Source organism: Eucalyptus grandis, chromosome 6 (assembly GCF_016545825.1).
Source record: "Eucalyptus grandis isolate ANBG69807.140 chromosome 6, ASM1654582v1, whole genome shotgun sequence".
NCBI classification, from domain to species: Eukaryota; Viridiplantae; Streptophyta; class Magnoliopsida; order Myrtales; family Myrtaceae; genus Eucalyptus; species Eucalyptus grandis.
In genome coordinates this window covers 10673592-10685324 of record NC_052617.1, presented here as the reverse complement: position 1 = coordinate 10685324, position 11733 = coordinate 10673592, and the positions used below count along the sequence as shown (strand labels likewise).

At 39.8% G+C, this 11733-nt stretch overlaps 1 long non-coding RNA gene across 1 annotated transcript; it reads right to left on the bottom strand.

Moving 5' to 3' along the window:
• Nucleotides 1-1932: 1932 nt before the first annotated feature.
• On the bottom strand, nt 1933-4497 carry LOC120294812. Its single transcript, XR_005552135.1, has 3 exons — nt 3960-4497; nt 3363-3458; nt 1933-3238 (listed from the first exon to the last, which is right to left on the bottom strand). It is a non-coding gene; the product is annotated as an uncharacterized LOC120294812 (long non-coding RNA).
• Nucleotides 4498-11733: the final 7236 nt, after the last annotated feature.

Genomic DNA, 11733 nt, shown 5'->3' with positions numbered 1-11733 from the left:
GAACTCTCCAAGAAGCATTCATGCATGGTCTATGCTGGCCAACCATGTCTCAATGTGGTTTTTGGCTCATGTTATAGATGGTTTCATGGTTCACAAGGAGATTTAAAGACTAAACCGGGTTGTCCTATGCATCATTTGTACTTCCCATGTAACATTCATCAAAGTCACAACGACAAAAAAAGCATGCAAAGGGGAGTAACAAGTCAAACATGTAGGGGCATTGAAGAGGTTTTAAACACTTAGAAAAAATTTAGCTTCAGAAATCAGTTCTTCGGGCTAGTTTCCTTCTCGATTCTCATGAACAAGAAATGTTCAAAATCGAACAAAAATACATCTAGGATTCTTACCTTGCTTCCTAGTTTCTTTTTCAAGTGACTCTTGGCCAAGGAAACCACGAAATTGTCCTCTGGAAGCACGTGAAAATTGGTTCCTTCAAGCTGAAAGTGAGATCTGCAGAAGAAAAAGTGACAACGAAGGTTTTCGTTGACTTCCAAAATTAGATTTCCAAACCTTCCTTGTTGGCCAAGTTCAAATCAACCAAAACTATATGTATTATAGTTTGGCTTGTAAGTCATGGCTTTCCTCATTTGTCTCTCAAGTTTCTCAAAAGCACTCGTCTTTCCTCACTCATGAACAATCAGGCTCAACACTTAGAAAAATTTCGGACTTTCTTGGCCTGCCAGGAGGGCACTGTTTTCGGGGGGCTTTAGGAGGCCTTCCCGATCTCCGTTTGGGACGTGCGACCTACGGTTGGAAAGATCTTTGAATGAATTTTCACTCTCTAGTTGAAGGTTTTGGCTAATTTTGGCCACAGGTGTGTGAAAATCTCCATTTTCTCTCTCCAGGTCGGTCTGGAATTTCTGGGCTTTGGTTTTCTGGAGTTGCTTCTGAGGGCTCCTTTGGGGATCGATTCCGAGCTCTCCTTTTTCTCTCTCGTCTCTTTCTTTTCATCCCTTGAAAGACCTTGCTTCAGTGATCTTATCCCATGAATTGAGGGATTTTTGGTCAGCTTTTTGGCCCCCTACCAAGCCTGCCAACTGAGCTAGTCCACCCACTCTCCTGACTTAGCCAAATTTTTTAATTCTGCAGCTGTTGAGTGTGCAGGTTTTGCTGCGATTTTCCGGTGCTGTCAGGAGCTTACCCTTGGCCAATTTCCGTCCACTTGCACTGCTATATACGGTCTTCCATCACGTGCAAAGATCGGGCTGGTTAGGCAGCTGAGGAGGATATGGTGGGGCCACCAAATTGCTTACTCAGCAACTCCGGATTAAGACCAACTCGTGGACTGAGTTTTGGCTGCTGATTTGAGTGCTTTAATCCACTAATTTGGCTGCTTTTTTTGATCAATTAGAAAGCTCATGTATAGTAGTTTAAGATCTTGACCATTTTTCGCAATTGTGCCCACCCAATTTTGCAAAAAGTCCCTCAAAGTTGGCCATTTTCTTATCCGAAAATACCCAATTCAATACAAATGTGGTCTTTTTGGCTCAATTTGATTGATTCTACTTGGCCCAAATTCAATTTCAACTTAATTGATGACCAAGATGATGATTTAAGGGCTTGGGCGCAAATTTTGCAAAATTTGCGAATTGGTCCCTCAACTTTTGGAAATTGCATTTTGGCCCCAAATTGTCATTTGAATTCCAATCTGACCTCCTAGGCTTGGCTAGTCACATTTAGATCATTGGCCACAACTTTTTTTTTTAATTTTTTTTCTTTGTTTTAATCCTTTTTTTTCTTTTTTTTTTTTTAATCTTTTTTTTTTTTTTTTTTTAATAATAGTTGGAATTTTGGGTTGAATAAGCATCAAGAACTGTCACCAGTTAAAGATTAAAAAACTAACTGAACATTAATTAATCATATGCATGCAGCCATTTCAATTTGGGCAAAAATTATGAAAGGAAGGTGCAACCGAATGTCAAACTAGATTACAACAGCACTTTGTTAAGCACTCCCAAAGTTTCCATTTCAAGAGGTTCTCTTATTTCTCACCTACGTAAGTCCTTTGCTAAACCCTAAACTTCTTTCACCAAATACAGCCTGACCTATTGAACACCACAAATAACCAGCACATACTGAAAATGGATTCCAGGCGTAAGCCGTTTAAACTATAGCTAATACATTCTGAATAGGACATTATCCTTGATATAGACCAGCAAAAGCATTGCATAAGGTGCTGCAAATCATAAAGAATGCACGTGAATAACGTGCTGCACATCAGATTGACAGAAAGAGAGATGGACAAAGTCAACAGACACAATATATTAGTTGTATCATATATTTATGACAGCAAAAACAATAGGCAGTCCAAACTCTCTTAACTTTACATCATCAACATGATATATGTACACCTCAGACCAATAAAAAAAGCACACTCACATTAAAGTACTAGATTACAACAGCACTTTGTTAAGCACTCCCAAAGTTTCCATTTCAAGAGGTTCTCTTATTTCTCACCTAAGTAAGTCCTTTGCTAAACCCTAAACTTCTTTCACCAAGTACGGCATGACCTATTGAACACCCCACATAGTAGCAGCTCTCAAAGCTCTCTAGTCACACTAGTCTGTAGCAACAAGTGGTTAGTACTTTCACCTTCTTGCTTGCCCATAAAACGCCAATTAATATACACCTTACCCCCTTCTAAGATTTTCACCAGTTCAAATTGCTCCTAAGAAGCTTCACATGCAAAAATGGCAACCTAGGGGTGTTAAGAGTTTAGCTTCCAAATAGGCATGGAAACGAATTATCGCAACTATGCAGAATGATGACCACGAAAAAAAGTAAAAACTTGCAATTTTGGGACCAAGTGAAAGCTTTGCCTAAGGTTAAAATTGGTACCCATGCGATAACAACATAACTAATGACTTTTCAGGCATCGCTGAACTCCTAAAATCCCTTCTGTCGCCCTGTCAAATAGAGAGAAAGAGAGAAAAGAGAAAGCAAGAAATTACTTGGACAAGCCGGTGCTGGATTTGGAGTCGGAGGGGGGGCGTGGTGGTTTGCCGGTCACGCACTGGTTCGCCACAAAGAGAGGGAGGGCAGACAGAGAGGCAAGGGGAGAGCAAGAGCAGGGGACGGACGAGTCGGGGCCAGATCTGGAGTCGGAGGGGTGGCACGGTGGTTCGCTGGTTGGAAAGAGGGAGCGTAGAGAGAGAGAGGGAGGTCGCACGCCGGTCGGTCAGAAAGAGCCTCAAAGTCATATGAAGGGCACAAATTGAGTAGTGCCATGTCCGCACTTCTGCATATATGAGAGAAAAAGCAGTGTTAGAAAGATGAAAGAGCAATGATCCAGGGAAAGACAGTTTACATGTTTGCAAGGGACGCCGAGTTTCTTGAGCTTAAGCATGCAGGAAACAAGTAACCTGTTGAAGTTGCCAATCTCAGACTCGAGCTTGGCAACATGGGCTTCGACCCCTCAGCCAATACCCTGCCAAAAAACTCCGGTATCCCAACCTTCGCTGCACAAAATAATGCAGGAAAAGACATGTCGTTAGGCCTGCAACTCGCGGTTGAATCGGCACGATTACAAACTTTGCTTTGACAAAATGAAGATTTCTAGAGCACTGGTTGTCATTCACTCCAGCATAAAGTGAAAACAATACCAAACCTCCTTTGAACCTACAGCTACACAGACATGGCAGGACATCACACCAAAGCCACAGAACCACTCGTCTTGAAGACTAAAAACTAATTGCATCAGAATCGACTCGTTGGACTACTCGCAGCCGCTTTAGCTAACATACACTATACACGGCACGGCAACAATGCACCGCGCAACCACCCCTGTCCATCGCCCAAAACACATTTCTCTCGTCACTGTGATTAAGCTCACTTACCCCTTATCACAAACAGACCCATCATAAGTTACTTAGCTCCAAACACGATATAATGCAAAAACCCATCTCAAAGCACATATTTCTCTACCTCATTTAGCTAACCAACACGAAGAAAAAACAAACCTTTTGCTCTCCAAATGCTTTTCTCAGCAGCTACCCGCACACGTAGCGGATTTGGAGAAGAACCTGGAAAATGCAGGAACCTATCGCAGAACGTCAGCGAGGAACCTATCGCAGAGTGCCTGGCTCGAATCAGCCCTAATCCCGCCACCAACAACTCCGCCGTCCTCGTCGTCCTTCATCAGGATGTTCTCGATCTCGTCGAACCACGAGAGCCCCGAGTCTGGAGACGACGACGATGCGTTCGTCGAGGAGCAAGCGCCGATGACGTCGCCCAATGAGGTCACCGGCCTCAGGGAGGTCGCCGAAGAAGCCGTCGAGGTTGATGTAAGACATCACATCGTCCTCCATATGCAACTCCAGATCCACCATCAGAACACTAGGGAAAAAAAGGGAGGGCAGAGAGAGAGGGAGGTCGCGGTTCTCTCGCCAGTCCCGTGCAGTGGTTCGTCGATTGCTCGCGGTCCTCTCGCTGGTCCCGTGCGGTGGTTCGTCGGTCGGAAAGAGGGAAGGCAGAGAGAGAGGAAGGTCGCGGTCCTCTCGCCGGTCCCGTGCGGTGGTTCGCCGGTCAGAAAGAGGGAGGGCAGAGGGAGGGAGCTAGGTCTCGCGGTCCTCTCGCCGGTCCGGTGCGGCGGTTCACCGGTCGGAAAGAGGGAGGGTGGAGAGAGAGGAGAGTTCGTCGAACAGAGAGAGCGATGGTAGAGAGAGAGAGAGGGCGTGAGGAAAGAAAACCACGACTGAAACTTTTCAAATTGGCGCCTCTTTTTCTTTCCGGAACGTGGGTCCCACGAGGACACGTGTCGCGCTGCAACCGCCTTCTTGTTTGACACGCTGGAGCATAACACGTACCCAATATTTTCTCCCCGCTGACACCAACATGTGCCGTTTCGGGCGTGGGGGTGTGGGGGGTCCGCCGGGGGTTTTTTCTCGTCCGTCGTATGGGCGAGATGGACGGTGGAATCGACAACTCGGGTGCTACGTGGAGGCCTCCTGAAGCGACGGCACATTAGACAGGTTTTACCCTTTTTTAAAAATATATTTTTTTCGTTATCATTCTACACTATAACCTATTACTATAATAAATAAAAATGATTTTTCCTCTCTTTAATGATTTGATTGCTCTTATTCCACCCACGCATGACTTTGACTTTTTATTTATTTATTTTCATTCTCTAGATACTGCTAAATAATAATATTTTCAATGTTTTATTAAATAGTTGGCATTCCTAATTAACCACCATGGGTAAAAATTTTGAACATCCGAATATATTATCTGTTTGGTCTTATTATTTCAATATATTAAACAAATGTAGAAAAATTGTTAGCCAAAAAGCCTAATAATTTAATGGATTATTGTTGGAAACATAGTCGATGTTAAAACCTCAATACACATTTACCGTGAACGAGTGACTTGTGTGTTTGGAGTTATTTTTGCAAGTGAATTATTCCACATGTCAACTTTTAATCGGGAATGTGCAAACTATTTTCTAGATCGACAATGGACATAATAATATTATAATTTAATATAATGCATGGGGGTTGACAAGTGGCCTATTCAATTGCGGCCTCATTACTTCACTATTTATATCTTTTTTTCTTTTTCATTTCTTAACAATAATCTATTACTAAAATAATGAGCAATTTGTCTATTTATATGAATGTCGCTCCACCTCGCATAACTTTCACTTTCTTTTTTTTAGAGATTTCAAGTAGCCTCTTTTGGAAGCCACAAGAAGACCTCTTCCCCCTCTCTCTTTTTGTTTTGTTTTTTTTTATTCAATAGTGTCGGGTAATTGTCTCTGATGTCGTTGTCATCAAAAGGAGTGGACAATGTTAGTCAAGAAAACGCGTTGGCCTTTGAGCCAATTTCAGCGTCGACCACAGGGAAACTTATGCGAATGTGCACCCGAGAAACTTTTGAGCCCACTTATCTTTCTTTGTCTTTCCCGAAATGGTACTAAGTATGTAAATATATTAAAAAATTAGTGCACCAAATGACATGGAAAATTATTATGGAACATTAAACTATGGTTTACTTAATTGCCGAATTCTCTAGACTTTCCAAGGAAAATGAAAAATGAAAAATGAAATTTACCTAAGAAGGCTTCCACACTATTTTCCTTATCATTCTCTATCCATCTTAATATATATAAATGTCTAGTTCTCTTATGTATAACGTTGCTCTTTTTTGCCTCTAGAAATCAGTTGCATTAGGAAAATCTTCGTGAGTACTGCTGATTATTTACTTTGCATAAATTTTAACTCAAAGTTTGAATTTTACCTATACTAATTAATTCACAAGACCAATTTTGTATGCGGTCTAGATCTTTAGACCAAAAAGAAAAAATATTCAACTAAGGGATGATTTAAAGAGAAACAATTACTTACTAATTTGTAAGCTTAATTATTGTCGATACATAAATTTTTGTTTAAAGGTATCATTTACATTTTCATGAAATTTAACGATCAAATTCACCGATAATTTGACCCCTAGTAAAAATACATCCATAATCCCATAATCTCTCTCTCTCCATTGCATTCCTGATTGTGAATTCTTATGAACCAACCTTACACGATCTAACCCTAAATTTTCTGCAGTGAATTTAAATGATAATTCTTAGGAAAAAACGCGGCTGAAGGGAGGCTTTAGTCAAGCATTCACATGGTCACGGCTCGATCATTGCGGATAGAGCTAGTGGGTGAGAAGAAAACATAACGAGATACTACTAGAAACACATTACATATTTTAGCTAGTAGTTAAAAATTATTAAAATTTCTGTTTTCTATGATGTCGATAATATGATTATTCTATGGTCTAATGAGCAATTCGATTTTGTTTGATTTTATTTATATTCTATTTAGTTAGATTATATTTTGATTTTTATATGGATGATATAACAATAAGTTAAATTACATAATAAAATTTTAGTGATAATATAAAATGTAATCTAAATGGATTAGTAAAAAAAATCAGAGAAAAAGTCTCATTCGATGAATTAAAAAACAAAATGGAGAATTCTATTGTTGAATTTATATTAAGATATATATTATTTAATTCATATTAGAGCAGTTTGAGAAAGAAAACATGAACAAAAACAAATAGAAAAAAAAAAATGGAATAAGGATAGGCCTCATAGATGCATCATTACTACCCAAGTCATTGCCGGTATGCTGTTGCTCCTTTGCCGTTTGCATATCTAGATAACATTCCTATGATATATCAAGATATCGCATTGCAGGCGCTCGAAATTGCCACGTTCCTATCATGATCGCCGTATAAAATAACTATTAAACTTAAATCTTTGAGATGATTTTGTCGTATTACTGAATTCGATCACTCAGGTTCACTTGTCGAGAGTGCGTCCATCCTCAAAGCAGTGATATTAAAATTTCTTTTCAAAAATTTTTATGATCAAGTGTTAGAAATCAATGAGCCCTGAGTTTTTACTTTTCTTTTTCTTGCCATGTTGGTGCAGCTCGTGTTCAAACAAAAATAGTCAATCCATTGATGACTGAGTTTAGCGAACTTGATAGGTCGATGATGGGGCCCGATAATGCTAGACTTTGGAATACTAAACAGCAATTAATCTTCATTAAGGGTTTGGGCGGGAACCAAAAAAGAAAGCAAGACAAGAAGAGAGAGTCGGGCGAAAGAAAGTGGGAGAGCTAGGGGACAAAAAGAGAGAAGGCGCGTTATGGTGAGGATGTGGTTGGAAAAATGAGGAGGAAAAAAAACAAACAAAAAAACGAAAATGAAGAGAGGCTCCGGAGCAGCCTTAGGAGTTTTTACTTTTTGAGCAAGCAGCCTTAGGAGTTTAAAAAAATAAGGAGAAGAGGAAAAATACGCGACATCAAAATATCGCGAGATGTGCTGTTTCTGTGTTTCCTTAAAGCCATGCTCGTTCCACGCCAAGCTGTCGTCGTTTCTGCACGTTGCTCTTATTACTTTTCCTACCTTTTGTTTCGTGTACATTAACGTCTCTTTGCTGGGACCACCCGCACTGCTCGATTTGAGCAGCACCTCCGACTTTGCAAAATTTCGAGGAATTTCCTTTTCTGTTACTTATTATATCATTCATGTCATATATTTCCAATATGCATTTGGATAGATGAATCACTTTATTTGTAGAAAAATAATAATAATAATAATAAACCATGTTTATTTTGCATTTTTAATGGCCATACTGCATATGGCTATATTGTCACTTTTGCATTAGCCCATTAGATAGTATGACAAGCTAACATATGTTCTTAGGGCGATGAGAACGCACAACATCATATAGAGTGAAAATCCTTTTTTGTCTTCTAAGGGCTTTATAGCATTACTTCCATGCAAATAATAACATCCATGGGTACTAAACCCATTAAACAATGAGAAAGCCAATATGTAGATTGATATTTAAGAAAGACTCGATTAATTCAAAGACAATTTGGAAATTGCGAAATACCTTCTTAAGAAAATTATTTATTCTAGAGAATGAAATCGTGCTATATGCTGACCCCTTTTCTCCAATGAGGGTCTACCGCTTTTTATTTATCACCTGCTACGCATTATGTGTGTGGAAACAATTGGTATTTAAAAAATTAATTTAAATCATTTTTTTGGGTAAAATATATGAATTATTAAATAATGAAAATAATTTATTGATAAAAATACACAATAAGAATTTCGTGTATAAATAGTTACAAAAAGAGATAGAAAGAAATTAAATCTTAATTGATGTGATAGTTAATTGACCAGATAAATTTAATCCCCTTATTTCACCCGGAGCTGAAGCACTACTAGAGAAATACACTAGATCTAAATAGAGGAAATTAATAAAGGGAAATTATACTATTGGAAAAAAGAGGAAACTGATCGAGTTATCTAAGTAGGAGACATTCCAAGAATCTCAAAAGGAGTTTGACGGTGTTACTCATGAAGACGTGTTCGCCTTTGAGCTAATTACAATTTCGGCCCCCAGAATTACACTATTTATATCGACATTTTGTATGCCACATAACGTGAAAATATCGGATGCAGTTGGCTTAATAAGATCAATCATAATCTATCAAATTCTTTAGTTTAATAATATAACCATGCAGTAATTAAGTCATCAGCACATGAGAAAGTCTGACCCAAAAATTTGAACATGTATGTGAAGAAACAAATGGAATTGCCTAAGTCAAAATAGACTTTGGAAGGATAGAAGTCTTTCAAGGGCCTCAATCATTGACTTGTTGCCGCTGACTCTTATGCTTATTGTGGTCTAAACGCATGATATTGGTCATTTATCATCAGAGAAAGCGAGTTACAGAGTCAACACTGTCGAATACGAAATTGTCGAATTAAGCAATTCAACAAATTGTTTAAATTAATCATCCCAGGGGACGATGACCATGGCCCTAGTGGTCCCCATGAGAACAACCTCCGCCACTCGGTTGTTGCCATATATTTGGCAGAAATCGATGCATGTCCGGCAAATAAGCCCTACTAAGCCCACAATATTGCATTGCCAGGCCCTTGCATATCGCTATAGGGCGGCGAGATCATTATCCATTGGCCACTGCACACTACTTTTCCGATCTGAACCAAAGAGGTCACCGTGCTGAAATTTATATATACTCCTTAGTAATTTTAAACTATTGCTCGAAAGTTTGGCCAAAATAAATTAAAATTCCCCCTGTGCTCTAGCCCCTCCTCATTTCTTTCAAATTCACGAAATCGTCTGACAATTTCTGAAAAAAACTTCTCCATCCTAGAAAGATGTAGGTCCATTTCGCAACCTAAATCCGATTTGTAAACCCGTTCCTGAACCCCAAGTCGAGTCCGTTTTTATACGCGTCCCTGACCATCCTCCTCAAGCTCCATCCTTTCCCCAACCAGATCACCAACGTCCACCCCTATTCCATGAAAATGGCGAAAAAGACTCGCGTGCCTCTGCGCTTGGATCCAATCTCTGGGTCTCGATCACTCCGTGAGCGTCACGGCTCTCCACCGCTGTCTGGAATGGAAGCACCCTCTCAATTCCACTCGAATCTTGAGGCTAGGCCTCAAGAACGTCGCCGTCGCCGGCGTTTCCAACGTTGACTTTGGCGCCGAATTTTCCCATTTCGCTGGTCCAGGGGGAGTCCGAAAGAGGGGGCGCTCTGGAGTGAAGGCGACAAATGGACGTTCAGCTCCTTCAATGACAAAAGGGGATTCGAACCAAAAAAGAGAAAAATGATAAAGGGACACAGGAGGAGATTCGTGCATGCATTTCATTAATGAAGTGGAGAAAAAAGTCCAAGACTTGCGTGCGCATTAATTAATAAAAGAACACTGCGTTTTGTGCGTGAATTTGAGCAATAGATTCTTCAGTTGTGGGCCCGTACATGGGCTCAAACTTATACCTGTTAAATGGTTGGATCGGGTCATAACTAGTCCGACCTAAATCGACTCATTTAACCCGTTTATGACCCATTCATCTAATACAAAATTGTTGACACATACCCAACCCGACCTATACCCAACCCATTTAATTAAATTTAAGAAAACTTATTATATATATAAAATAGTATTGCTAAAATAGTTTTATACAAGGCAAATTCAATGGACAATTTTTATAATTTTTAAAAATATATTTTAAAAATCGAATATTAATTATTTGTTATTTTTAAATTAAATTTTAAATTATTTTTATTTTTATTTTTTAAATATAATTTTCTTTTTTTCTTTTTTGTTCTTCTTCTTCTTTGGTTGGCCGCCAACACAACGATGGCCGGCGGCAGCCACAGCAACCTAGAGCTCGCCCAACTTGCCAACATCAATGAGCTTGAGGCTCACCAAACCAAATGAGCTTGAGCCTCTGGATGCCGGAGCTCGAGTTTTGCGAGATTGGCGAGGCTCGAGCCTCGCCGAATGTTGACAAGGCCTCCGCCTAGCTAGATCCGGCGAGCTTGAGGCTCGCCGAGGTCGCGAGCTTGAGCTCGCCGCCGGACGCTAGCGAGCCTCAAGCTCGCCCCTCACTTGATTTGGTGAGGCTCGAGTCTCGCCGGACGCCGGCGAGGCCTCCGCCCCGCCAGATCTAGTGAGCCCAAGGCTCGCCCGGCCGGTCGCCGCCATCGCCGTGCCGGCAATCGAAGGAAGAAGAAAGAAAACAGAAAAAAGAAAAAAACAAAATAAAAATAAAATAATTATAATTATAATTTTGGTTTTTTAAAAATATATATTTTTGTAAAGTTAAAGAGAGAAGAGAGAGATTGTGAGGTTTTGACTGAAAATAAATGAGTTCATTTTTAATGGATTAATAAATGGGTCAGTTCTTTGACCCATTTAAGATTCATATATCTCAGTCTTAACCCATTAAAACTCATTATGGATACTTTAGGAAATAGGCTTGACCCATTAACGACCCATTTATGTTTAAATGAGTCCATAAATGGGTCAATGACCCATTTTGACACCTCTACTCAAACTCAAGACATAATATAACAATAAGGGAGATTGCATGATTATTGTGAAATCGTGGTAAACGTCAAATTCGTACTAACAACATGCATATAGCTGCATACAAAATGAAAATATACACCATTTATAGAATACTCTTGATGTTAACCAAGTCCTAAAAAGGTGGTGTAGCTAAAGTTGTTGCGGTAATATAAGAGGGTGGGGGTAGGCAATATAAGCCGATTTGACGCTATCAATGGCCGCAGTTTAACTGTAAGCTATAAGAGGGTGGGAAGGCAATATATCTTCCCATAGGGTTAGATCTTTTGTGGAGACTTCTAATCGCTCATCTCTACACTTAAACTTATA